Source organism: Dendropsophus ebraccatus, chromosome 7, assembly GCF_027789765.1.
Source record: "Dendropsophus ebraccatus isolate aDenEbr1 chromosome 7, aDenEbr1.pat, whole genome shotgun sequence".
In the NCBI taxonomy this organism is placed as follows: Eukaryota; Metazoa; Chordata; class Amphibia; order Anura; family Hylidae; genus Dendropsophus; species Dendropsophus ebraccatus.
This window is the reverse complement of record NC_091460.1, coordinates 77766166-77789591: the sequence shown is the minus strand read 5'-3', so window position 1 is coordinate 77789591 and position 23426 is coordinate 77766166. Positions and strand designations below refer to the sequence as shown.

General features: G+C 36.1%; 33 non-coding genes across 33 annotated transcripts; all 33 read left to right on the top strand.

Moving 5' to 3' along the window:
- The first annotated feature begins 334 nt into the window (after positions 1-334).
- Positions 335-406, top strand: TRNAC-GCA (transfer RNA cysteine (anticodon GCA)). The gene has a single exon. It is a non-coding gene; the product is annotated as a tRNA-Cys (tRNA).
- A 969-nt stretch (positions 407-1375) lies between these two features.
- On the top strand, positions 1376-1447 carry TRNAC-GCA (transfer RNA cysteine (anticodon GCA)). The gene has a single exon. It is a non-coding gene; the product is annotated as a tRNA-Cys (tRNA).
- A 639-nt stretch (positions 1448-2086) lies between these two features.
- TRNAC-GCA (transfer RNA cysteine (anticodon GCA)) lies at positions 2087-2158 on the top strand. Its single transcript has one exon. It is a non-coding gene; the product is annotated as a tRNA-Cys (tRNA).
- Positions 2159-3836: 1678 nt separating this feature from the next.
- Positions 3837-3908, top strand: TRNAC-GCA (transfer RNA cysteine (anticodon GCA)). Its single transcript has one exon. It is a non-coding gene; the product is annotated as a tRNA-Cys (tRNA).
- A 640-nt stretch (positions 3909-4548) lies between these two features.
- TRNAC-GCA (transfer RNA cysteine (anticodon GCA)) lies at positions 4549-4620 on the top strand. Its single transcript has one exon. It is a non-coding gene; the product is annotated as a tRNA-Cys (tRNA).
- Positions 4621-4876: 256 nt separating this feature from the next.
- Positions 4877-4948, top strand: TRNAC-GCA (transfer RNA cysteine (anticodon GCA)). The gene has a single exon. It is a non-coding gene; the product is annotated as a tRNA-Cys (tRNA).
- A 640-nt stretch (positions 4949-5588) lies between these two features.
- On the top strand, positions 5589-5660 carry TRNAC-GCA (transfer RNA cysteine (anticodon GCA)). The gene has a single exon. It is a non-coding gene; the product is annotated as a tRNA-Cys (tRNA).
- Positions 5661-5914: 254 nt separating this feature from the next.
- On the top strand, positions 5915-5986 carry TRNAC-GCA (transfer RNA cysteine (anticodon GCA)). Its single transcript has one exon. It is a non-coding gene; the product is annotated as a tRNA-Cys (tRNA).
- Positions 5987-7339: 1353 nt separating this feature from the next.
- Positions 7340-7411, top strand: TRNAC-GCA (transfer RNA cysteine (anticodon GCA)). Its single transcript has one exon. It is a non-coding gene; the product is annotated as a tRNA-Cys (tRNA).
- Positions 7412-8379: 968 nt separating this feature from the next.
- TRNAC-GCA (transfer RNA cysteine (anticodon GCA)) lies at positions 8380-8451 on the top strand. Its single transcript has one exon. It is a non-coding gene; the product is annotated as a tRNA-Cys (tRNA).
- A 640-nt stretch (positions 8452-9091) lies between these two features.
- Positions 9092-9163, top strand: TRNAC-GCA (transfer RNA cysteine (anticodon GCA)). Its single transcript has one exon. It is a non-coding gene; the product is annotated as a tRNA-Cys (tRNA).
- A 641-nt stretch (positions 9164-9804) lies between these two features.
- TRNAC-GCA (transfer RNA cysteine (anticodon GCA)) lies at positions 9805-9876 on the top strand. Its single transcript has one exon. It is a non-coding gene; the product is annotated as a tRNA-Cys (tRNA).
- Positions 9877-10519: 643 nt separating this feature from the next.
- TRNAC-GCA (transfer RNA cysteine (anticodon GCA)) lies at positions 10520-10591 on the top strand. Its single transcript has one exon. It is a non-coding gene; the product is annotated as a tRNA-Cys (tRNA).
- Positions 10592-11231: 640 nt separating this feature from the next.
- Positions 11232-11303, top strand: TRNAC-GCA (transfer RNA cysteine (anticodon GCA)). Its single transcript has one exon. It is a non-coding gene; the product is annotated as a tRNA-Cys (tRNA).
- A 255-nt stretch (positions 11304-11558) lies between these two features.
- On the top strand, positions 11559-11630 carry TRNAC-GCA (transfer RNA cysteine (anticodon GCA)). Its single transcript has one exon. It is a non-coding gene; the product is annotated as a tRNA-Cys (tRNA).
- A 639-nt stretch (positions 11631-12269) lies between these two features.
- On the top strand, positions 12270-12341 carry TRNAC-GCA (transfer RNA cysteine (anticodon GCA)). The gene has a single exon. It is a non-coding gene; the product is annotated as a tRNA-Cys (tRNA).
- Positions 12342-12596: 255 nt separating this feature from the next.
- Positions 12597-12668, top strand: TRNAC-GCA (transfer RNA cysteine (anticodon GCA)). The gene has a single exon. It is a non-coding gene; the product is annotated as a tRNA-Cys (tRNA).
- Positions 12669-13308: 640 nt separating this feature from the next.
- Positions 13309-13380, top strand: TRNAC-GCA (transfer RNA cysteine (anticodon GCA)). Its single transcript has one exon. It is a non-coding gene; the product is annotated as a tRNA-Cys (tRNA).
- A 640-nt stretch (positions 13381-14020) lies between these two features.
- TRNAC-GCA (transfer RNA cysteine (anticodon GCA)) lies at positions 14021-14092 on the top strand. The gene has a single exon. It is a non-coding gene; the product is annotated as a tRNA-Cys (tRNA).
- A 641-nt stretch (positions 14093-14733) lies between these two features.
- Positions 14734-14805, top strand: TRNAC-GCA (transfer RNA cysteine (anticodon GCA)). Its single transcript has one exon. It is a non-coding gene; the product is annotated as a tRNA-Cys (tRNA).
- Positions 14806-15060: 255 nt separating this feature from the next.
- On the top strand, positions 15061-15132 carry TRNAC-GCA (transfer RNA cysteine (anticodon GCA)). Its single transcript has one exon. It is a non-coding gene; the product is annotated as a tRNA-Cys (tRNA).
- A 641-nt stretch (positions 15133-15773) lies between these two features.
- On the top strand, positions 15774-15845 carry TRNAC-GCA (transfer RNA cysteine (anticodon GCA)). Its single transcript has one exon. It is a non-coding gene; the product is annotated as a tRNA-Cys (tRNA).
- Positions 15846-16484: 639 nt separating this feature from the next.
- TRNAC-GCA (transfer RNA cysteine (anticodon GCA)) lies at positions 16485-16556 on the top strand. Its single transcript has one exon. It is a non-coding gene; the product is annotated as a tRNA-Cys (tRNA).
- Positions 16557-17196: 640 nt separating this feature from the next.
- TRNAC-GCA (transfer RNA cysteine (anticodon GCA)) lies at positions 17197-17268 on the top strand. The gene has a single exon. It is a non-coding gene; the product is annotated as a tRNA-Cys (tRNA).
- Positions 17269-17523: 255 nt separating this feature from the next.
- On the top strand, positions 17524-17595 carry TRNAC-GCA (transfer RNA cysteine (anticodon GCA)). Its single transcript has one exon. It is a non-coding gene; the product is annotated as a tRNA-Cys (tRNA).
- Positions 17596-18236: 641 nt separating this feature from the next.
- On the top strand, positions 18237-18308 carry TRNAC-GCA (transfer RNA cysteine (anticodon GCA)). The gene has a single exon. It is a non-coding gene; the product is annotated as a tRNA-Cys (tRNA).
- Positions 18309-18947: 639 nt separating this feature from the next.
- TRNAC-GCA (transfer RNA cysteine (anticodon GCA)) lies at positions 18948-19019 on the top strand. Its single transcript has one exon. It is a non-coding gene; the product is annotated as a tRNA-Cys (tRNA).
- A 640-nt stretch (positions 19020-19659) lies between these two features.
- Positions 19660-19731, top strand: TRNAC-GCA (transfer RNA cysteine (anticodon GCA)). Its single transcript has one exon. It is a non-coding gene; the product is annotated as a tRNA-Cys (tRNA).
- Positions 19732-20371: 640 nt separating this feature from the next.
- On the top strand, positions 20372-20443 carry TRNAC-GCA (transfer RNA cysteine (anticodon GCA)). Its single transcript has one exon. It is a non-coding gene; the product is annotated as a tRNA-Cys (tRNA).
- Positions 20444-21084: 641 nt separating this feature from the next.
- TRNAC-GCA (transfer RNA cysteine (anticodon GCA)) lies at positions 21085-21156 on the top strand. The gene has a single exon. It is a non-coding gene; the product is annotated as a tRNA-Cys (tRNA).
- A 640-nt stretch (positions 21157-21796) lies between these two features.
- On the top strand, positions 21797-21868 carry TRNAC-GCA (transfer RNA cysteine (anticodon GCA)). The gene has a single exon. It is a non-coding gene; the product is annotated as a tRNA-Cys (tRNA).
- Positions 21869-22123: 255 nt separating this feature from the next.
- Positions 22124-22195, top strand: TRNAC-GCA (transfer RNA cysteine (anticodon GCA)). Its single transcript has one exon. It is a non-coding gene; the product is annotated as a tRNA-Cys (tRNA).
- Positions 22196-22837: 642 nt separating this feature from the next.
- TRNAC-GCA (transfer RNA cysteine (anticodon GCA)) lies at positions 22838-22909 on the top strand. Its single transcript has one exon. It is a non-coding gene; the product is annotated as a tRNA-Cys (tRNA).
- Positions 22910-23426: the final 517 nt, after the last annotated feature.

The following is a 23426-nucleotide window of genomic DNA, read 5'->3' as shown; positions in this document are numbered from 1 at the left end:
TCCACACAAAATAGGAAAACTCCTCTGTCAATTTGACAGTCGTTAACATATTTAACATGTTCTTTATTTTCCGCTGATTTTAGGATGATAGAACCGCAGAAATTATATCAGCTCTAAAACAGAAAAAGTTCAGCCCAAAAAAATTCAAAAATTGGACGATTTTTAAAACCAATATTAGTAACATTGCTTTAAAGAAAAACAAAGCATTGATTATTTTTTACAGCTACCAAACATGATTGAACAAATATCCAGTGTGTGAAAAAAAAAATCATTTTGGAAAAAAACTTAGTGTTCTAGGTCTGCCCAGGGAAGCATTCTGAAAGGGCGCTCGTTTGGGGGTATAGCTCAGTGGTAGAGCATTTGACTGCAGATCAAGAGGTCCTTGGTTCAAATCCGAGTGCCCCCTTGCCCTTCTTTTCAATAAAGAAATACTTTATCATTTGATTAGTTACTAGAAATTCAAAAAAAATTACCAAAAATGGACAGGTTTTTAAACCAATTTGAAAAACACTTCTTATAAAATAAATAATTAAATGGTTGATTCTTTTTTGCAGCTACCAAACATGATTGAACAAATATCCAGTGTGTAAAGAAACTCATTTTTGAAAATATATAGAATGCTAGGTCTGCTTGGGGAAACACTCCCAAAAGGCGCTCGTTTGGGGGTATAGCTCAGTGGTAGCGCATTTGACAGCAGATCAAGAGGTCCTTGGTTCAAATCCGAGTGCCCCCTTGCCTTAATTTTCAATAAAGACGTACTTTATCATCCATTTAGCGGCTGGAAATTCAAAGGTGATTGGGCGTAAATTAGCTGAGAGGTTACCACAAATCGATATTTACTCTATGATAATACTGAGTTCCATGGTTGCCAGTGGAAAATCTTGTTTTCGCAGGAAGAAAATGCGTTATAACCTGTTAAGCGAATGCACATCTAGAGGTCATCGGACAAAAATTAGCCAAGCTCTTAAGTGGATACCAGTAATCGGCATATTAAGTCATAATAATGAGTTCCATCGTTGTCAATGGAAAATCTCCATTAGTCCATACAAAATAGGAAAACCCCTCTGTCAATTTGACAGCCGTTAACATATTTAACATGTTCTTTATTTTCCGCTGATTTTAGGATGATAGAACCGCAGAAATTATATCAGCTCTAAAACAGAAAAAGTTCAGCCAAAAAAAATTCAAAAAATTGGACGATTTTTAAAACCAATATTAGTAACATTGCTTTAAAGAAAAACAAAGCATTGATTATTTTTTTACAGCTACCAAACATGATTGAACAAATATCCAGTGTGTGAAAAAAAAAGTCATTTTGGAAAAAACTTAGTGTTCTAGGTCTGCCCAGGGAAACACTCCAAAAAGGCGCTCGTTTGGGGGTATAGCTCAGTGGTAGAGCATTTGACTGCAGATCAAGAGGTCCTTGGTTCAAATCCGAGTGCCCCCTTGCCTTAATTTTCAATAAAGACGTACTTTATCATCCGTTTAGCGGCTGGAAATTCAAAGGTGATTGGGCGTAAATTAGCTGAGAGGTTACCACAAATCGATATTTACTCTATGATAATACTGAGTTCCATGGTTGCCAGTGGAAAATCTTGTTTTCGCAGGAAGACATGCATTATAACCTGTTAAGCGAATGCACATCTAGAGGTCATCGGACAAAAATTAGCCAAGCTCTTAAGTGGATACCAGTAATCGGCATATTAAGTCATAATAATGAGTTCCATCGTTGTCAATGGAAAATCTCCATTAGTCCACACAAAATAGGAAAACTCCTCTGTCAATTTGACAGCCGTTAACATATTTAACATGTTCTTTATTTTCCGCTGATTTTAGGATGATAGAACCGCAGAAATTATATCAGCTCTAAAACAGAAAAAGTTCAGCCAAAAAAAATACAAAAAATTGGACGATTTTTAAAACCAATATTAGTAACATTGCTTTAAAGAAAAACAAAGCATTGATTATTTTTTACAGCTACCAAACATGATTGAACAAATATCCAGTGTGTGAAAAAAAAAGTCATTTTGGAAAAAACTTAGTGTTCTAGGTCTGCCCAGGGAAACACTCCAAAAGGCGCTCGTTTGGGGGTATAGCTCAGTGGTAGAGCATTTGACTGCAGATCAAGAGGTCCTTGGTTCAAATCCGAGTGCCCCCTTGCCTTAATTTTCAATAAAGACGTACTTTATCATCCGTTTAGCGGCTGGAAATTCAAAGGTGATTGGGCGTAAATTAGCTGAGAGGTTACCACAAATCGATATTTACTCTATGATAATACTGAGTTCCATGGTTGCCAGTGGAAAATCTTGTTTTCGCAGGAAGACATGCATTATAACCTGTTAAGCGAATGCACATCTAGAGGTCATCGGACAAAAATTAGCCAAGCTCTTAAGTGGATACCAGTAATCGGCATATTAAGTCATAATAATGAGTTCCATCGTTGTCAATGGAAAATCTCCATTAGTCCACACAAAATAGGAAAACTCCTCTGTCAATTTGACAGCCGTTAACATATTTAACATGTTCTTTATTTTCCGCTGATTTTAGGATGATAGAACCGCAGAAATTATATCAGCTCTAAAACAGAAAAAGTTCAGCCAAAAAAAATTCAAAAAATTGGACGATTTTTAAAACCAATATTAGTAACATTGCTTTAAAGAAAAACAAAGCATTGATTATTTTTTTACAGCTACCAAACATGATTGAACAAATATCCAGTGTGTGAAAAAAAAGTCATTTTGGAAAAAACTTAGTGTTCTAGGTCTGCCCAGGGAAGCATTCTAAAAAGGCGCTCGTTGGGGGTATAGCTCAGTGGTAGCGCATTTGACTGCAGATCAAGAGGTCCTTGGTTCAAATCCGAGTGCCCCCTTGCCCTTCTTTTCAATAAAGAAATACTTTATCATTTGATTAGTTACTAGAAATTCAAAAAAAATTACAGAAAATGGACAGGTTTTTAAACCAATTTGAAAAACACTTCTTATAAAATAAATAATTAAATGGTTGATTCTTTTTTGCAGCTACCAAACATGATTGAACAAATATCCAGTGTGTAAAGAAACTCATTTTTGAAAATATATAGAATGCTAGGTCTGCTTGGGGAAACACTCCCAAAAGGCGCTTGTTTGGGGGTATAGATCAGTGGTAGAGCATTTGACTGCAGATCAAGAGGTCCTTGGTTCAAATCCGAGTGCCCCCTTGCCTTAATTTCAATAAAGACGTACTTTATCATCCGTTTAGCGGCTGGAAATTCAAAGGTGATTGGGCGTAAATTAGCTGAGAGGTTACTACAAATCGATATTTACTCTATGATAATACTGAGTTCCATGGTTGCCAGTGGAAAATCTTGTTTTCGCAGGAAGACATGCATTATAACCTGTTAAGCGAATGCACATCTAGAGGTCATCGGACAAAAATTAGCCAAGCTCTTAAGTGGATACCAGTAATCGGCATATTAAGTCATAATAATGAGTTCCATCGTTGTCAATGGAAAATCTCCATTAGTCCACACAAAATAGGAAAACTCCTCTGTCAATTTGACAGCCGTTAACATATTTAACATGTTCTTTATTTTCCGCTGATTTTAGGATGATAGAACCGCAGAAATTATATCAGCTCTAAAACAGAAAAAGTTCAGCCAAAAAAAAATTCAAAAAATTGGACGATTTTTAAAACCAATATTAGTAACATTGCTTTAAAGAAAAACAAAGCATTGATTATTTTTTTACAGCTACCAAACATGATTGAACAAATATCCAGTGTGTGAAAAAAAAAGTCATTTTGGAAAAAACTTAGTGTTCTAGGTCTGCCCAGGGAAACACTCCAAAAGGCGCTCGTTTGGGGGTATAGCTCAGTGGTAGAGCATTTGACTGCAGATCAAGAGGTCCTTGGTTCAAATCCGAGTGCCCCCTTGCCTTAATTTTCAATAAAGACGTACTTTATCATCCGTTTAGCGGCTGGAAATTCAAAGGTGATTGGGCGTAAATTAGCTGAGAGGTTACCACAAATCGATATTTACTCTATGATAATACTGAGTTCCATGGTTGCCAGTGGAAAATCTTGTTTTCGCAGGAAGACATGCGTTATAACCTGTTAAGCGAATGCACATCTAGAGGTCATCGGACAAAAATTAGCCAAGCTCTTAAGTGGATACCAGTAATCGGCATATTAAGTCATAATAATGAGTTCCATCGTTGTCAATGGAAAATCTCCATTAGTCCACACAAAATAGGAAAACTCCTCTGTCAATTTGACAGCCGTTAACATATTTAACATGTTCTTTATTTTCCGCTGATTTTAGGATGATAGAACCGCAGAAATTATATCAGCTCTAAAACAGAAAAAGTTCAGCCAAAAAAAATTCAAAAAATTGGACGATTTTTAAAACCAATTTTAGTAACATTGCTTTAAAGAAAAACAAAGCATTGATTATTTTTTTACAGCTACCAAACATGATTGAACAAATATCCAGTGTGTGAAAAAAAAGTCATTTTGGAAAAAACTTAGTGTTCTAGGTCTGCCCAGGGAAGCATTCTAAAAAGGCGCTCGTTTGGGGGTATAGCTCAGTGGTAGAGCATTTGACTGCAGATCAAGAGGTCCTTGGTTCAAATCCGAGTGCCCCCTTGCCCTTCTTTTCAATAAAGAAATACTTTATCATTTGATTAGTTTACTAGAAATTCAAAAAAAATTACAGAAAATGGACAGGTTTTTAAACTAATTTGAAAAACACTTCTTATAAAATAAATAATTAAATGGTTGATTCTTTTTTGCAGCTACCAAACATGATTGAACAAATATCCAGTGTGTAAAGAAACTCATTTTTGAAAATATATAGAATGCTAGGTCTGCTTGGGGAAACACTCCCAAAAGGCGCTCGTTTGGGGGTATAGCTCAGTGGTAGAGCATTTGACTGCAGATCAAGAGGTCCTTGGTTCAAATCCGAGTGCCCCCTTGCCTTAATTTTCAATAAAGACGTACTTTATCATCCGTTTAGCGGCTGGAAATTCAAAGGTGATTGGGCGTAAATTAGCTGAGAGGTTACCACAAATCGATATTTACTCTATGATAATACTGAGTTCCATGGTTGCCAGTGGAAAATCTTGTTTTCGCAGGAAGACATGCGTTATAACCTGTTAAGCGAATGCACATCTAGAGGTCATCGGACAAAAATTAGACAAGCTCTTAAGTGGATACCAGTAATCGGCATATTAAGTCATAATAATGAGTTCCATCGTTGTCAATGGAAAATCTCCATTAGTCCACACAAAATAGGAAAACTCCTCTGTCAATTTGACAGCCGTTAACATATTTAACATGTTCTTTATTTTCCGCTGATTTTAGGATGATAGAACCGCAGAAATTATATCAGCTCTAAAACAGAAAAAGTTCAGCCAAAAAAAATTCAAAAAATTGTACGATTTTTAAAACCAATATTAGTAACATTGCTTTAAAGAAAAACAAAGCATTGATTCTTTTTTGCAGCTACCAAACATGATTGAACAAATATCCAGTGTGTGAAAAAAAAAGTCATTTTGGAAAAAACTTAGTGTTCTAGGTCTGCCCAGGGAAGCATTCTGAAAAGTCGCTCGTTTGGGGGTATAGCTCAGTGGTAGAGCATTTGACTGCAGATCAAGAGGTCCTTGGTTCAAATCCGAGTGCCCCCTTGCCCTTCTTTTCAATAAAGAAATACTTATCATTTGATTAGTTACTAGAAATTCAAAAAAAATTACAGAAAATGGACAGGTTTTTAAACTAATTTGAAAAACACTTCTTATAAAATAAATAATTAAATGGTTGATTCTTTTTTGCAGCTACCAAACATGATTGAACAAATATCCAGTGTGTAAAGAAACTCATTTTTGAAAATATATAGAATGCTAGGTCTGCTTGGGGAAACACTCCCAAAAGGCGCTCGTTTGGGGGTATAGCTCAGTGGTAGAGCATTTGACTGCAGATCAAGAGGTCCTTGGTTCAAATCCGAGTGCCCCCTTGCCTTAATTTCAATAAAGACGTACTTTATCATCCGTTTAGCGGCTGGAAATTCAAAGGTGATTGGGCGTAAATTAGCTGAGAGGTTACCACAAATCAATATTTACTCTATGGAAATACTGAGTTCCATGGTTGCCAGTGAAAAATCTTGTTTTGCAGGAAGACATGCGTTATAACCTGTTAAGCGAATGCAAATCTAGAGGTCATCGGACAAAAATTAGCCAAGCTCTTAAGTGGATACCAGTAATCGGCATATTAAGTCATAATAATGAGTTCCATCGTTGTCAATGGAAAATCTCCATTAGTCCACACAAAATAGGAAAACTCCTCTGTCAATTTGACAGCCGTTAACATATTTAACATGTTCTTTATTTTCCGCTGATTTTAGGATGATAGAACCGCAGAAATTATATCAGCTCTAAAACAGAAAAAGTTCAGCCAAAAAAATTCAAAAAATTGGACGATTTTTAAAACCAATTTTAGTAACATTGCTTTAAAGAAAAAACAAAGCATTGATTATTTTTTTATAGCTACCAAACATGATTGAACAAATATCCAGTGTGTGAAAAAAAAAGTCATTTTGGAAAAAAACTTAGTGTTCTAGGTCTGCCCAGGGAAGCACTCCCAAAAGGCGCTCGTTTGGGGTATAGCTCAGTGGTAGAGCATTTGACTGCAGATCAAGAGGTCCTTGGTTCAAATCCGAGTGCCCCCTTGCCTTAATTTTCAATAAAGACGTACTTTATCATCCGTTTAGCGGCTGGAAATTCAAAGGTGATTGGGTGTAAATTAGCTGAGAGGTTACTACAAATCGATATTTACTCTATGATAATACTGAGTTCCATGGTTGCCAGTGGAAAATCTTGTTTTCGCAGGAAGACATGCAGTTATAACCTGTTAAGCGAATGCACATCTAGAGGTCATCGGACAAAAATTAGCCAAGCTCTTAAGTGGATACCAGTAATCGGCATATTAAGTCATAATAATGAGTTCCATCGTTGTCAATGGAAAATCTCCATTAGTCCACACAAAATAGGAAAACTCCTCTGTCAATTTGACAGCCGTTAACATATTTAACATGTTCTTTATTTTCCGCTGATTTTAGGATGATAGAACCGCAGAAATTATATCAGCTCTAAAACAGAAAAAGTTCAGCCAAAAAAAAATTCAAAAAATTGGACGATTTTTAAAACCAATATTAGTAACATTGCTTTAAAGAAAAACAAAGCATTGATTATTTTTTTACAGCTACCAAACATGATTGAACAAATATCCAGTGTGTGAAAAAAAAGTCATTTTGGAAAAAACTTAGTGTTCTAGGTCTGCCCAGGGAAACACTCGCAAAAGGCGCTCGTTTGGGGGTATAGCTCAGTGGTAGAGCATTTGACTGCAGATCAAGAGGTCCTTGGTTCAAATCCGAGTGCCCCCTTGCCTTAATTTTCAATAAAGACGTACTTTATCATCCGTTTAGCGGCTGGAAATTCAAAGGTGACTGGGCGTAAATTAGCTGAGAGGTTACCACAAATCGATATTTACTCTATGATAATACTGAGTTCCATGGTTGCCAGTGGAAAATCTTGTTTTCGCAGGAAGACATGCAGTTATAACCTGTTAAGCGAATGCACATCTAGAGGTCATCGGACAAAAATTAGCCAAGCTCTTAAGTGGATACCAGTAATCGGCATATTAAGTCATAATAATGAGTTCCATCGTTGTCAATGGAAATATCCCATTAGTCCACACAAAATAGGAAAACTCCTCTGTCAATTTGACAGCCGTTAACATATTTAACATGTTCTTTATTTTCCGCTGATTTTAGGATGATAGAACCGCAGAAATTATATCAGCTCTAAAACAGAAAAAGTTCAGCCAAAAAAAATTCAAAAAATTGGACGATTTTTAAAACCAATATTAGTAACATTGCTTTAAAGAAAAACAAAGCATTGATTATTTTTTTACAGCTACCAAACATGATTGAACAAATATCCAGTGTGTGAAAAAAAAGTCATTTTGGAAAAAACTTAGTGTTCTAGGTCTGCCCAGGGAAGCATTCTAAAAAGGCGCTCGTTTGGGGGTATAGCTCAGTGGTAGCGCATTTGACTGCAGATCAAGAGGTCCTTGGTTCAAATCCGAGTGCCCCCTTGCCCTTCTTTTCAATAAAGAAATACTTTATCATTTGATTAGTTACTAGAAATTCAAAAAAAATTACAGAAAATGGACAGGTTTTTAAACCAATTTGAAAAACACTTCTTATAAAATAAATAATTAAATGGTTGATTCTTTTTTGCAGCTACCAAACATGATTGAACAAATATCCAGTGTGTAAAGAAACTCATTTTTGAAAATATATAGAATGCTAGGTCTGCCCAGGGAAGCATTCTGAAAAGGCGCTCGTTTGGGGGTATAGCTCAGTGGTAGAGCATTTGACTGCAGATCAAGAGGTCCTTGGTTCAAATCCGAGTGCCCCCTTGCCTTAATTTTCAATAAAGACGTACTTTATCATCCGTTTAGCGGCTGGAAATTCAAAGGTAATTGGGCGTAAATTAGCTGAGAGGTTACTACAAATCGATATTTACTCTATGATAATACTGAGTTCCATGGTTGCCAGTGGAAAATCTTGTTTTCGCAGGAAGACATGCATTATAACCTGTTAAGCGAATGCACATCTAGAGGTCATCGGGACAAAAATTAGCCAAGCTCTTAAGTGGATACCAGTAATCGGCATATTAAGTCATAATAATGAGTTCCATCGTTGTCAATGGAAAATCTCCATTAGTCCACACAAAATAGGAAACTCCTCTGTCAATTTGACAGCCGTTAACATATTTAACATGTTCTTTATTTTCCGCTGATTTTAGGATGATAGAACCGCAGAAATTATATCAGCTCTAAAACAGAAAAAGTTCAGCCAAAAAAAATTCAAAAAATTGGACGATTTTTAAAACCAATATTAGTAACATTGCTTTAAAGAAAAACAAAGCATTGATTATTTTTTTACAGCTACCAAACATGATTGAACAAATATCCAGTGTGTGAAAAAAAAGTCATTTTGGAAAAAACTTAGTGTTCTAGGTCTGCCCAGGGAAACACTCGCAGAAGGCGCTCGTTTGGGGGTATAGCTCAGTGGTAGAGCATTTGACTGCAGATCAAGAGGTCCTTGGTTCAAATCCGAGTGCCTCCTTGCCTTAATTTTCAATAAAGACGTACTTTATCATCCGTTTAGCGGCTGGAAATTCAAAGGTGATTGGGCGTAAATTAGCTGAGAAGTTACCACAAATCGATATTTACTCTATGATAATACTGAGTTCCATGGTTGCCAGTGGAAAATCTTGTTTTCGCAGGAAGACATGCGTTATAACCTGTTAAGCGAATGCACATCTAGAGGTCATCGGACAAAAGTTAGCCAAGCTCTTAAGTGGATACCAGTAATCGGCAATATTAAGTCATAATAATGAGTTCCATCGTTGTCAATGGAATATCCCCATTAGTCCACACAAAATAGGAAAACTCCTTGTCAATTTGACAGCCGTTAACATATTTAACATGTTCTTTATTTTCCGCTGATTTTAGGATGATAGAACCGCAGAAATTATATCAGCTCTAAAACAGAAAAAGTTCAGCCAAAAAAAATTCAAAAAATTGGACGATTTTTAAAACCAATATTAGTAACATTGCTTTAAAGAAAAACAAAGCATTGATTATTTTTTTACAGCTACCAAACATGATTGAACAAATATCCAGTGTGTGAAAAAAAAAGTCATTTTGGAAAAAACTTAGTGTTCTAGGTCTGCCCAGAGAAGCATTCTGAAAAGGCGCTCGTTTGGGGGTATAGCTCAGTGGTAGAGCATTTGACTGCAGATCAAGAGGTCCTTGGTTCAAATCCGAGTGCCCCCTTGCCTTAATTTTAATAAAGACGTACTTTATCATCCGTTTAGAGCGGCTGGAAATTCAAAGGTGATTGGGCGTAAATTAGCTGAGAGGTTATCACAAATCGATATTTACTCTATGATAATACTGAGTTCCATGGTTGCCAGTGGAAAATCTTGTTTTCGCAGGAAGACATGCGTTATAACCTTTTAAGCGAATGCACATCTAGAGGTCAACGGACAAAAATTAGCCAAGCTCTTAAGTGGATACCAGTAATCGGCATATTAAGTCATAATAATGAGTTCCATCGTTGTCAATGGAAAATCTCCATTAGTCCACACAAAATAGCAAAACTCCTCTGTCAATTTGACAGCCGTTAACATATTTAACATGTTCTTTATTTTCCGCTGATTTTAGGATGATAGAACCGCAGAAATTATATCAGCTCTAAAACAGAAAAAGTTCAGCCAAAAAAAATTCAAAAAATTGGACGATTTTTAAAACCAATATTAGTAACATTGCTTTAAAGAAAAACAAAGCATTGATTATTTTTTTACAGCTACCAAACATGATTGAACAAATATCCAGTGTGTGAAAAAAAAAAGTCATTTTGGAAAAAACTTAGTGTTCTAGGTCTGCCCAGGGAAACACTCCAAAAAGGCGCTCGTTTGGGGGTATAGCTCAGTGGTAGAGCATTTGACTGCAGATCAAGAGGTCCTTGGTTCAAATCCGAGTGCCCCCTTGCCTTAATTTTCAATAAAGACGTACTTTATCATCCGTTTAGCGGCTGGAAATTCAAAGGTGATTGGGCGTAAATTAGCTGAGAGGTTACCACAAATCGATATTTACTCTATGATAATACTGAGTTCCATGGTTGCCAGTGGAAAATCTTGTTTTCGCAGGAAGACATGCGTTATAACCTGTTAAGCGAATGCACATCTAGAGGTCATCGGACAAAAATTAGCCAAGCTCTTAAGTGGATACCAGTAATCGGCATATTAAGTCATAATAATGAGTTCCATCGTTGTCAATGGAAAATCTCCATTAGTCCACACAAAATAGGAAAACTCCTCTGTCAATTTGACAGCCGTTAACATATTTAACATGTTCTTTATTTTCCGCTGATTTTAGGATGATAGAACCGCAGAAATTATATCAGCTCTAAAACAGAAAAAGTTCAGCCAAAAAAAATTCAAAAAATTGGACGATTTTTAAAACCAATTTTAGTAACATTGCTTTAAAGAAAAACAAAGCATTGATTATTTTTTTACAGCTACCAAACATGATTGAACAAATATCCAGTGTGTGAAAAAAAAGTCATTTTGGAAAAAACTTAGTGTTCTAGGTCTGCCCAGGGAAGCATTCTAAAAAGGCGCTCGTTTGGGGGTATAGCTCAGTGGTAGAGCATTTGACTGCAGATCAAGAGGTCCTTGGTTCAAATCCGAGTGCCCCCTTGCCCTTCTTTTCAATAAAGAAATACTTTATCATTTGATTAGTTACTAGAAATTCAAAAAAAATTACAGAAAATGGACAGGTTTTTAAACTAATTTGAAAAACACTTCTTATAAAATAAATAATTAAATGGTTGATTCTTTTTTGCAGCTACCAAACATGATTGAACAAATATCCAGTGTGTAAAGAAACTCATTTTTGAAAATATATAGAATGCTAGGTCTGCTTGGGGAAACACTCCCAAAAGGCGCTCGTTTGGGGGTATAGCTCAGTGGTAGAGCATTTGACTGCAGATCAAGAGGTCCTTGGTTCAAATCCGAGTGCCCCCTTGCCTTAATTTTCAATAAAGACGTACTTTATCATCCGTTTAGCGGCTGGAAATTCAAAGGTGATTGGGCGTAAATTAGCTGAGAGGTTACCACAAATCGATATTTACTCTATGATAATACTGAGTTCCATGGTTGCCAGTGGAAAATCTTGTTTTCGCAGGAAGACATGCGTTATAACCTGTTAAGCGAATGCACATCTAGAGGTCATCGGACAAAAATTAGACAAGCTCTTAAGTGGATACCAGTAATCGGCATATTAAGTCATAATAATGAGTTCCATCGTTGTCAATGGAAAATCTCCATTAGTCCACACAAAATAGGAAAACTCCTCTGTCAATTTGACAGCCGTTAACATATTTAACATGTTCTTTATTTTCCGCTGATTTTAGGATGATAGAACCGCAGAAATTATATCAGCTCTAAAACAGAAAAAGTTCAGCCAAAAAAATTCAAAAAATTGTACGATTTTTAAAACCAATATTAGTAACATTGCTTTAAAGAAAAACAAAGCATTGATTATTTTTTTACAGCTACCAAACATGATTGAACAAATATCCAGTGTGTGAAAAAAAAGTCATTTTGGAAAAAACTTAGTGTTCTAGGTCTGCCCAGGGAAGCATTCTGAAAAGTCGCTCGTTTGGGGGTATAGCTCAGTGGTAGAGCATTTGACTGCAGATCAAGAGGTCCTTGGTTCAAATCCGAGTGCCCCCTTGCCCTTCTTTTCAATAAAGAAATACTTTATCATTTGATTAGTTACTAGAAATTCAAAAAAAATTACAGAAAATGGACAGGTTTTTAAACTAATTTGAAAAACACTTCTTATAAAATAAATAATTAAATGGTTGATTCTTTTTTGCAGCTACCAAACATGATTGAACAAATATCCAGTGTGTAAAGAAACTCATTTTTGAAAATATATAGAATGCTAGGTCTGCTTGGGGAAACACTCCCAAAAGGCGCTCGTTTGGGGGTATAGCTCAGTGGTAGAGCATTTGACTGCAGATCAAGAGGTCCTTGGTTCAAATCCGAGTGCCCCCTTGCCTTAATTTCAATAAAGACGTACTTTATCATCCGTTTAGCGGCTGGAAATTCAAAGGTGATTGGGCGTAAATTAGCTGAGAGGTTACCACAAATCAATATTTACTCTATGGAAATACTGAGTTCCATGGTTGCCAGTGAAAAATCTTGTTTTTGCAGGAAGACATGCGTTATAACCTGTTAAGCGAATGCACATCTAGAGGTCATCGGACAAAAATTAGCCAAGCTCTTAAGTGGATACCAGTAATCGGCATATTAAGTCATAATAATGAGTTCCATCGTTGTCAATGGAAAATCTCCATTAGTCCACACAAAATAGGAAAACTCCTCTGTCAATTTGACAGCCGTTAACATATTTAACATGTTCTTTATTTTCCGCTGATTTTAGGATGATAGAACCGCAGAAATTATATCAGCTCTAAAACAGAAAAAGTTCAGCCAAAAAAAATTCAAAAAATTGGACGATTTTTAAAACCAATATTAGTAACATTGCTTTAAAGAAAAACAAAGCATTGATTATTTTTTTATAGCTACCAAACATGATTGAACAAATATCCAGTGTGTGAAAAAAAAGTCATTTTGGAAAAAAACTTAGTGTTCTAGGTCTGCCCAGGGAAGCACTCCCAAAAGGCGCTCGTTTGGGGGTATAGCTCAGTGGTAGAGCATTTGACTGCAGATCAAGAGGTCCTTGGTTCAAATCCGAGTGCCCCCTTGCCTTAATTTTCAATAAAGACGTACTTTATCATCCGTTTAGCGGCTGGAAATTCAAAGGTGATTGGGTGTAAATTAGCTGAGAGGTTACTACAAATCGATATTTACTCTATGATAATACTGAGTTCCATGGTTGCCAGTGGAAAATCTTGTTTTCGCAGGAAGACATGCATTATAACCTGTTAAGCGAATGCACATCTAGAGGTCATCGGACAAAAATTAGCCAAGCTCTTAAGTGGATACCAGTAATCGGCATATTAAGTCATAATAATGAGTTCCATCGTTGTCAATGGAAAATCTCCATTAGTCCACACAAAATAGGAAAACTCCTCTGTCAATTTGACAGCCGTTAACATATTTAACATGTTCTTTATTTTCCGCTGATTTTAGGATGATAGAACCGCAGAAATTATATCAGCTCTAAAACAGAAAAAGTTCAGCCAAAAAAAATTCAAAAAATTGGACGATTTTTAAAACCAATATTAGTAACATTGCTTTAAAGAAAAACAAAGCATTGATTATTTTTTTACAGCTACCAAACATGATTGAACAAATATCCAGTGTGTGAAAAAAAAGTCATTTTGGAAAAAACTTAGTGTTCTAGGTCTGCCCAGGGAAACACTCGCAAAAGGCGCTCGTTTGGGGGTATAGCTCAGTGGTAGAGCATTTGACTGCAGATCAAGAGGTCCTTGGTTCAAATCCGAGTGCCCCCTTGCCTTTATTTTCAATAAAGACGTACTTTATCATCCGTTTAGCGGCTGGAAATTCAAAGGTGACTGGGCGTAAATTAGCTGAGAGGTTACCACAAATCGATATTTACTCTATGATAATACTGAGTTCCATGGTTGCCAGTGGAAAATCTTGTTTTCGCAGGAAGACATGCGTTATAACCTGTTAAGCGAATGCACATCTAGAGGTCATCGGACAAAAATTAGACAAGCTCTTAAGTGGATACCAGTAATCGGCATATTAAGTCATAATAATGAGTTCCATCGTTGTCAATGGAAAATCTCCATTAGTCCACACAAAATAGGAAAACTCCTCTGTCAATTTGACAGCCGTTAACATATTTAACATGTTCTTTATTTTCCGCTGATTTTAGGATGATAGAACCGCAGAAATTATATCAGCTCTAAAACAGAAAAAGTTCAGCCAAAAAAAATTCAAAAAATTGTACGATTTTTAAAACCAATATTAGTAACATTGCTTTAAAGAAAAACAAAGCATTGATTATTTTTTTACAGCTACCAAACATGATTGAACAAATATCCAGTGTGTGAAAAAAAAAGTCATTTTGGAAAAAACTTAGTGTTCTAGGTCTGCCCAGGGAAGCATTCTGAAAAGTCGCTCGTTTGGGGGTATAGCTCAGTGGTAGAGCATTTGACTGCAGATCAAGAGGTCCTTGGTTCAAATCCGAGTGCCCCCTTGCCCTTCTTTTCAATAAAGAAATACTTTATCATTTGATTAGTTACTAGAAATTCAAAAAAAATTACAGAAAATGGACAGGTTTTTAAACTAATTTGAAAAACACTTCTTATAAAATAAATAATTAAATGGTTGATTCTTTTTTGCAGCTACCAAACATGATTGAACAAATATCCAGTGTGTAAAGAAACTCATTTTTGAAAATATATAGAATGCTAGGTCTGCTTGGGGAAACACTCCCAAAAGGCGCTCGTTTGGGGGTATAGCTCAGTGGTAGAGCATTTGACTGCAGATCAAGAGGTCCTTGGTTCAAATCCGAGTGCCCCCTTGCCTTAATTTCAATAAAGACGTACTTTATCATCCGTTTAGCGGCTGGAAATTCAAAGGTGATTGGGCGTAAATTAGCTGAGAGGTTACCACAAATCAATATTTACTCTATGGAAATACTGAGTTCCATGGTTGCCAGTGAAAAATCTTGTTTTTGCAGGAAGACATGCGTTATAACCTGTTAAGCGAATGCAAATCTAGAGGTCATCGGACAAAAATTAGCCAAGCTCTTAAGTGGATACCAGTAATCGGCATATTAAGTCATAATAATGAGTTCCATCGTTGTCAATGGAAAATCTCCATTAGTCCACACAAAATAGGAAAACTCCTCTGTCAATTTGACAGCCGTTAACATATTTAACATGTTCTTTATTTTCCGCTGATTTTAGGATGATAGAACCGCAGAAATTATATCAGCTCTAAAACAGAAAAAGTTCAGCCAAAAAAAATTCAAAAAATTGGACGATTTTTAAAACCAATTTTAGTAACATTGCTTTAAAGAAAAACAAAGCATTGATTATTTTTTTATAGCTACCAAACATGATTGAACAAATATCCAGTGTGTGAAAAAAAAAGTCATTTTGGAAAAAAACTTAGTGTTCTAGGTCTGCCCAGGGAAGCACTCCCAAAAGGCGCTCGTTTGGGGGTATAGCTCAGTGGTAGAGCATTTGACTGCAGATCAAGAGGTCCTTGGTTCAAATCCGAGTGCCCCCTTGCCTTAATTTTCAATAAAGACGTACTTTATCATCCGTTTAGCGGCTGGAAATTCAAAGGTGATTGGGTGTAAATTAGCTGAGAGGTTACTACAAATCGATATTTACTCTATGATAATACTGAGTTCCATGGTTGCCAGTGGAAAATCTTGTTTTCGCAGGAAGACATGCATTATAACCTGTTAAGCGAATGCACATCTAGAGGTCATCGGACAAAAATTAGCCAAGCTCTTAAGTGGATACCAGTAATCGGCATATTAAGTCATAATAATGAGTTCCATCGTTGTCAATGGAAAATCTCCATTAGTCCACACAAAATAGGAAAACTCCTCTGTCAATTTGACAGCCGTTAACATATTTAACATGTTCTTTATTTTCCGCTGATTTTAGGATGATAGAACCGCAGAAATTATATCAGCTCTAAAACAGAAAAAGTTCAGCCAAAAAAAATTCAAAAAATTGGACGATTTTTAAAACCAATATTAGTAACATTGCTTTAAAGAAAAACAAAGCATTGATTATTTTTTTACAGCTACCAAACATGATTGAACAAATATCCAGTGTGTGAAAAAAAGTCATTTTGGAAAAAACTTAGTGTTCTAGGTCTGCCCAGGGAAACACTCGCAAAAGGCGCTCGTTTGGGGGTATAGCTCAGTGGTAGAGCATTTGACTGCAGATCAAGAGGTCCTTGGTTCAAATCCGAGTGCCCCCTTGCCTTTATTTTCAATAAAGACGTACTTTATCATCCGTTTAGCGGCTGGAAATTCAAAGGTGACTGGGCGTAAATTAGCTGAGAGGTTACCACAAATCGATATTTACTCTATGATAATACTGAGTTCCATGGTTGCCAGTGGAAAATCTTGTTTTCGCAGGAAGACATGCGTTATAACCTGTTAAGCGAATGCACATCTAGAGGTCATCGGACAAAAATTAGACAAGCTCTTAAGTGGATACCAGTAATCGGCATATTAAGTCATAATAATGAGTTCCATCGTTGTCAATGGAAAATCTCCATTAGTCCACACAAAATAGGAAAACTCCTCTGTCAATTTGACAGCCGTTAACATATTTAACATGTTCTTTATTTTCCGCTGATTTTAGGATGATAGAACCGCAGAAATTATATCAGCTCTAAAACAGAAAAAGTTCAGCCAAAAAAAATTCAAAAAATTGTACGATTTTTAAAACCAATATTAGTAACATTGCTTTAAAGAAAAACAAAGCATTGATTATTTTTTTACAGCTACCAAACATGATTGAACAAATATCCAGTGTGTGAAAAAAAAGTCATTTTGGAAAAAACTTAGTGTTCTAGGTCTGCCCAGGGAAGCATTCTGAAAAGTCGCTCGTTTGGGGGTATAGCTCAGTGGTAGAGCATTTGACTGCAGATCAAGAGGTCCTTGGTTCAAATCCGAGTGCCCCCTTGCCCTTCTTTTCAATAAAGAAATACTTTATCATTTGATTAGTTACTAGAAATTCAAAAAAAATTACAGAAAATGGACAGGTTTTTAAACTAATTTGAAAAACACTTCTTATAAAATAAATAATTAAATGGTTGATTCTTTTTTGCAGCTACCAAACATGATTGAACAAATATCCAGTGTGTAAAGAAACTCATTTTTGAAAATATATAGAATGCTAGGTCTGCTTGGGGAAACACTCCCAAAAGGCGCTCGTTTGGGGGTATAGCTCAGTGGTAGAGCATTTGACTGCAGATCAAGAGGTCCTTGGTTCAAATCCGAGTGCCCCCTTGCCTTAATTTCAATAAAGACGTACTTTATCATCCGTTTAGCGGCTGGAAATTCAAAGGTGATTGGGCGTAAATTAGCTGAGAGGTTACCACAAATCAATATTTACTCTATGGAAATACTGAGTTCCATGGTTGCCAGTGAAAAATCTTGTTTTTGCAGGAAGACATGCGTTATAACCTGTTAAGCGAATGCAAATCTAGAGGTCATCGGACAAAAATTAGCCAAGCTCTTAAGTGGATACCAGTAATCGGCATATTAAGTCATAATAATGAGTTCCATCGTTGTCAATGGAAAATCTCCATTAGTCCACACAAAATAGGAAAACTCCTCTGTCAATTTGACAGCCGTTAACATATTTAACATGTTCTTTATTTTCCGCTGATTTTAGGATGATAGAACCGCAGAAATTATATCAGCTCTAAAACAGAAAAAGTTCAGCCAAAAAAAATTCAAAAAATTGGACGATTTTTAAAACCAATTTTAGTAACATTGCTTTAAAGAAAAACAAAGCATTGATTATTTTTTTATAGCTACCAAACATGATTGAACAAATATCCAGTGTGTGAAAAAAAAAGTCATTTTGGAAAAAAACTTAGTGTTCTAGGTCTGCCCAGGGAAGCACTCCCAAAAGGCGCTCGTTTGGGGGTATAGCTCAGTGGTAGAGCATTTGACTGCAGATCAAGAGGTCCTTGGTTCAAATCCGAGTGCCTCCTTGCCTTAATTTTCAATAAAGACGTACTTTATCATCCGTTTAGCGGCTGGAAATTCAAAGGTGATTGGGTGTAAATTAGCTGAGAGGTTACTACAAATCGATATTTACTCTATGATAATACTGAGTTCCATGGTTGCCAGTGGAAAATCTTGTTTTCGCAGGAAGACATGCATTATAACCTGTTAAGCGAATGCACATCTAGAGGTCATCGGACAAAAATTAGCCAAGCTCTTAAGTGGATACCAGTAATCGGCATATTAAGTCATAATAATGAGTTCCATCGTTGTCAATGGAAAATCTCCATTAGTCCACACAAAATAGGAAAACTCCTCTGTCAATTTGACAGCCGTTAACATATTTAACATGTTCTTTATTTTCCGCTGATTTTAGGATGATAGAACCGCAGAAATTATATCAGCTCTAAAACAGAAAAAGTTCAGCCAAAAAAAATTCAAAAAATTGGACGATTTTTAAAACCAATATTAGTAACATTGCTTTAAAGAAAAACAAAGCATTGATTATTTTTTTACAGCTACCAAACATGATTGAACAAATATCCAGTGTGTGAAAAAAAGTCATTTTGGAAAAAACTTAGTGTTCTAGGTCTGCCCAGGGAAACACTCGCAAAAGGCGCTCGTTTGGGGGTATAGCTCAGTGGTAGAGCATTTGACTGCAGATCAAGAGGTCCTTGGTTCAAATCCGAGTGCCCCCTTGCCTTTATTTTCAATAAAGACGTACTTTATCATCCGTTTAGCGGCTGGAAATTCAAAGGTGACTGGGCGTAAATTAGCTGAGAAGTTACCACAAATCGATATTTACTCTATGATAATACTGAGTTCCATGGTTGCCAGTGGAAAATCTTGTTTTCGCAGGAAGACATGCGTTATAACCTGTTAAGCGAATGCACATCTAGAGGTCATCGGACAAAAATTAGCCAAGCTCTTAAGTGGATACCAGTAATCGGCAAATTAAGTCATAATAATGAGTTCCATCGTTGTCAATGGAATATCCCCATTAGTCCACACAAAATAGGAAAACTCCTCTGTCAATTTGACAGCCGTTAACATATTTAACATGTTCTTTATTTTCCGCTGATTTTAGGATGATAGAACCGCAGAAATTATATCAGCTCTAAAACAGAAAAAGTTCAGCCAAAAAAAATTCAAAAAATTGGACGATTTTTAAAACCAATATTAGTAACATTGCTTTAAAGAAAAACAAAGCATTGATTATTTTTTTACAGCTACCAAACATGATTGAACAAATATCCAGTGTGTGAAAAAAAAGTCATTTTGGAAAAAACTTAGTGTTCTAGGTCTGCCCAGGGAAGCATTCTGAAAAGGCGCTCGTTTGGGGGTATAGCTCAGTGGTAGAGCATTTGACTGCAGATCAAGAGGTCCTTGGTTCAAATCCGAGTGCCCCCTTGCCTTAATTTTCAATAAAGACGTACTTTATCATCCGTTTAGCGGCTGGAAATTCAAAGGTGACTGGGCGTAAATTAGCTGAGAAGTTACCACAAATCGATATTTACTCTATGATAATACTGAGTTCCATGGTTGCCAGTGGAAAATCTTGTTTTCGCAGGAAGACATGCGTTATAACCTGTTAAGCGAATGCACATCTAGAGGTCATCGGACAAAAATTAGCCAAGCTCTTAAGTGGATACCAGTAATCGGCAAATTAAGTCATAATAATGAGTTCCATCGTTGTCAATGGAATATCCCCATTAGTCCACACAAAATAGGAAAACTCCTTTGTCAATTTGACAGCCGTTAACATATTTAACATGTTCTTTATTTTCCGCTGATTTTAGGATGATAGAACCGCAGAAATTATATCAGCTCTAAAACAGAAAAAGATCAGCCAAAAAAAATTCAAAAAATTGGACGATTTTTAAAACCAATATTAGTAACATTGCTTTAAAGAAAAACAAAGCATTGATTATTTTTTTACAGCTACCAAACATGATTGAACAAATATCCAGTGTGTGAAAAAAAAGTCATTTTGGAAAAAAGTTAGTGTTCTAGGTCTGCCCAGGGAAGCATTCTGAAAAGGCGCTCGTTTGGGGGTATAGCTCAGTGGTAGAGCATTTGACTGCAGATCAAGAGGTCCTTGGTTCAAATCCGAGTGCCCCCTTGCCTTAATTTTCAATAAAGACGTACTTTATCATCCGTTTAGCGGCTGGAAATTCAAAGGTGATTGGGCGTAAATTAGCTGAGAGGTTATCACAAATCGATATTTACTCTATGATAATACTGAGTTCCATGGTTGCCAGTGGAAAATCTTGTTTTCGCAGGAAGACATGCGTTATAACCTGTTAAGCGAATGCACATCTAGAGGTCAACGGACAAAAATTAGCCAAGCTCTTAAGTGGATACCAGTAATCGGCATATTAAGTCATAATAATGAGTTCCATCGTTGTCAATGGAAAATCTCCATTAGTCCACACAAAATAGGAAAACTCCTCTGTCAATTTGACAGCCGTTAACATATTTAACATGTTCTTTATTTTCCGCTGATTTTAGGATGATAGAACCGCAGAAATTATATCAGCTCTAAAACAGAAAAAGTTCAGCCAAAAAAAATTAAAAAAATTGGACGATTTTTAAAACCAATATTAGTAACATTGCTTTAAAGAAAAACAAAGCATTGATTATTTTTTTACAGCTACCAAACATGATTGAACAAATATCCAGTGTGTGAAAAAAAAAGTCATTTTGGAAAAAACTTAGTGTTCTAGGTCTGCCCAGGGAAACACTCCAAAAAGGCGCTCGTTTGGGGGTATAGCTCAGTGGTAGAGCATTTGACTGCAGATCAAGAGGTCCTTGGTTCAAATCCGAGTGCCCCCTTGCCTTAATTTTCAATAAAGACGTACTTTATCATCCGTTTAGCGGCTGGAAATTCAAAGGTGATTGGGCGTAAATTAGCTGAGAGGTTACCACAAATCGATATTTACTCTATGATAATACTGAGTTCCATGGTTGCCAGTGGAAAATCTTGTTTTCGCAGGAAGACATGCGTTATAACCTGTTAAGCGAATGCACATCTAGAGGTCATCGGACAAAAATTAGCCAAGCTCTTAAGTGGATACCAGTAATCGGCATATTAAGTCATAATAATGAGTTCCATCGTTGTCAATGGAAAATCTCCATTAGTCCACACAAAATAGGAAAACTCCTCTGTCAATTTGACAGCCGTTAACATATTTAACATGTTCTTTATTTTCCGCTGATTTTAGGATGATAGAACCGCAGAAATTATATCAGCTCTAAAACAGAAAAAGTTCAGCCAAAAAAAATTCAAAAAATTGTACGATTTTTAAAACCAATATTAGTAACATTGCTTTAAAGAAAAACAAAGCATTGATTATTTTTTTACAGCTACCAAACATGATTGAACAAATATCCAGTGTGTGAAAAAAAAGTCATTTTGGAAAAAACTTAGTGTTCTAGGTCTGCCCAGGGAAGCATTCTGAAAAGGCGCTCGTTTGGGGGTATAGCTCAGTGGTAGAGCATTTGACTGCAGATTAAGAGGTCCTTGGTTCAAATCCGAGTGCCCCCTTGCCCTTCTTTTTAATAAAGAAATACTTTATCATTTGATTAGTTACTAGAAATTCAAAAAAAATTACAAAAAATGGACAGGTTTTTAAACCAATTTGAAAAACACTTCTTATAAAATAAATAATTAAATGGTTGATTCTTTTTTGCAGCTACCAAACATGATTGAACAAATATCCAGTGTGTAAAGAAACTCATTTTTGAAAATATATAGAATGCTAGGTCTGCTTGGGGAAACACTGCCAAAAGGCGCTCGTTTGGGGATATAGCTCAGTGGTAGAGCATTTGACTGCAGATCAAGAGGTCCTTGGTTCAAATCCGAGTGCCCCCTTGCCTTAATTTCAATAAAGACGTACTTTATCATCCGTTTAGCGGCTGGAAATTCAAAGGTGATTGGGCGTAAATTAGCTGAGAGGTTACCACAAATCAATATTTACTCTATGGAAATACTGAGTTCCATGGTTGCCAGTGGAAAATCTTGTTTTTGCAGGAAGACATGCGTTATAACCTGTTAAGCGAATGCACATCTAGAGGTCATCGGACAAAAATTAGCCAAGCTCTTAAGTGGATACCAGTAATCGGCATATTAAGTCATAATAATGAGTTCCATCGTTGTCAATGGAAAATCTCCATTAGTCCACACAAAATAGGAAAACTCCTCTGTCAATTTGACAGCCGTTAACATATTTAACATGTTCTTTATTTTCCGCTGATTTTAGGATGATAGAACCGCAGAAATTATATCAGCTCTAAAACAGAAAAAGTTCAGCCAAAAAAAATTCAAAAAATTGGACGATTTTTAAAACCAATTTTAGTAACATTGCTTTAAAGAAAAACAAAGCATTGATTATTTTTTTATAGCTACCAAACATGATTGAACAAATATCCAGTGTGTGAAAAAAAAAAGTCATTTTGGAAAAAAACTTAGTGTTCTAGGTCTGCCCAGGGAAGCACTCCCAAAAGGTGCTCGTTTGGGGGTATAGCTCAGTGGTAGAGCATTTGACTGCAGATCAAGAGGTCCTTGGTTCAAATCCGAGTGCCCCCTTGCCTTAATTTTCAATAAAGACGTACTTTATCATCCGTTTAGCGGCTGGAAATTCAAAGGTGATTGGGCGTAAATTAGCTGAGAGGTTACCACAAATCGATATTTACTCTATGATAATACTGAGTTCCATGGTTGCCAGTGGAAAATCTTGTTTTCGCAGGAAGACATGCGTTATAACCTGTTAAGCGAATGCACATCTAGAGGTCATCGGACAAAAATTAGACAAGCTCTTAAGTGGATACCAGTAATCGGCATATTAAGTCATAATAATGAGTTCCATCGTTGTCAATGGAAAATCTCCATTAGTCCACACAAAATAGGAAAACTCTTCTGTCAATTTGACAGCCGTTAACATATTTAACATGTTCTTTATTTTCCGCTGATTTTAGGATGATAGAACCGCAGAAATTATATCAGCTCTAAAACAGAAAAAGTTCAGCCAAAAAAAATTCAAAAAATTGTACGATTTTTAAAACCAATATTAGTAACATTGCTTTAAAGAAAAACAAAGCATTGA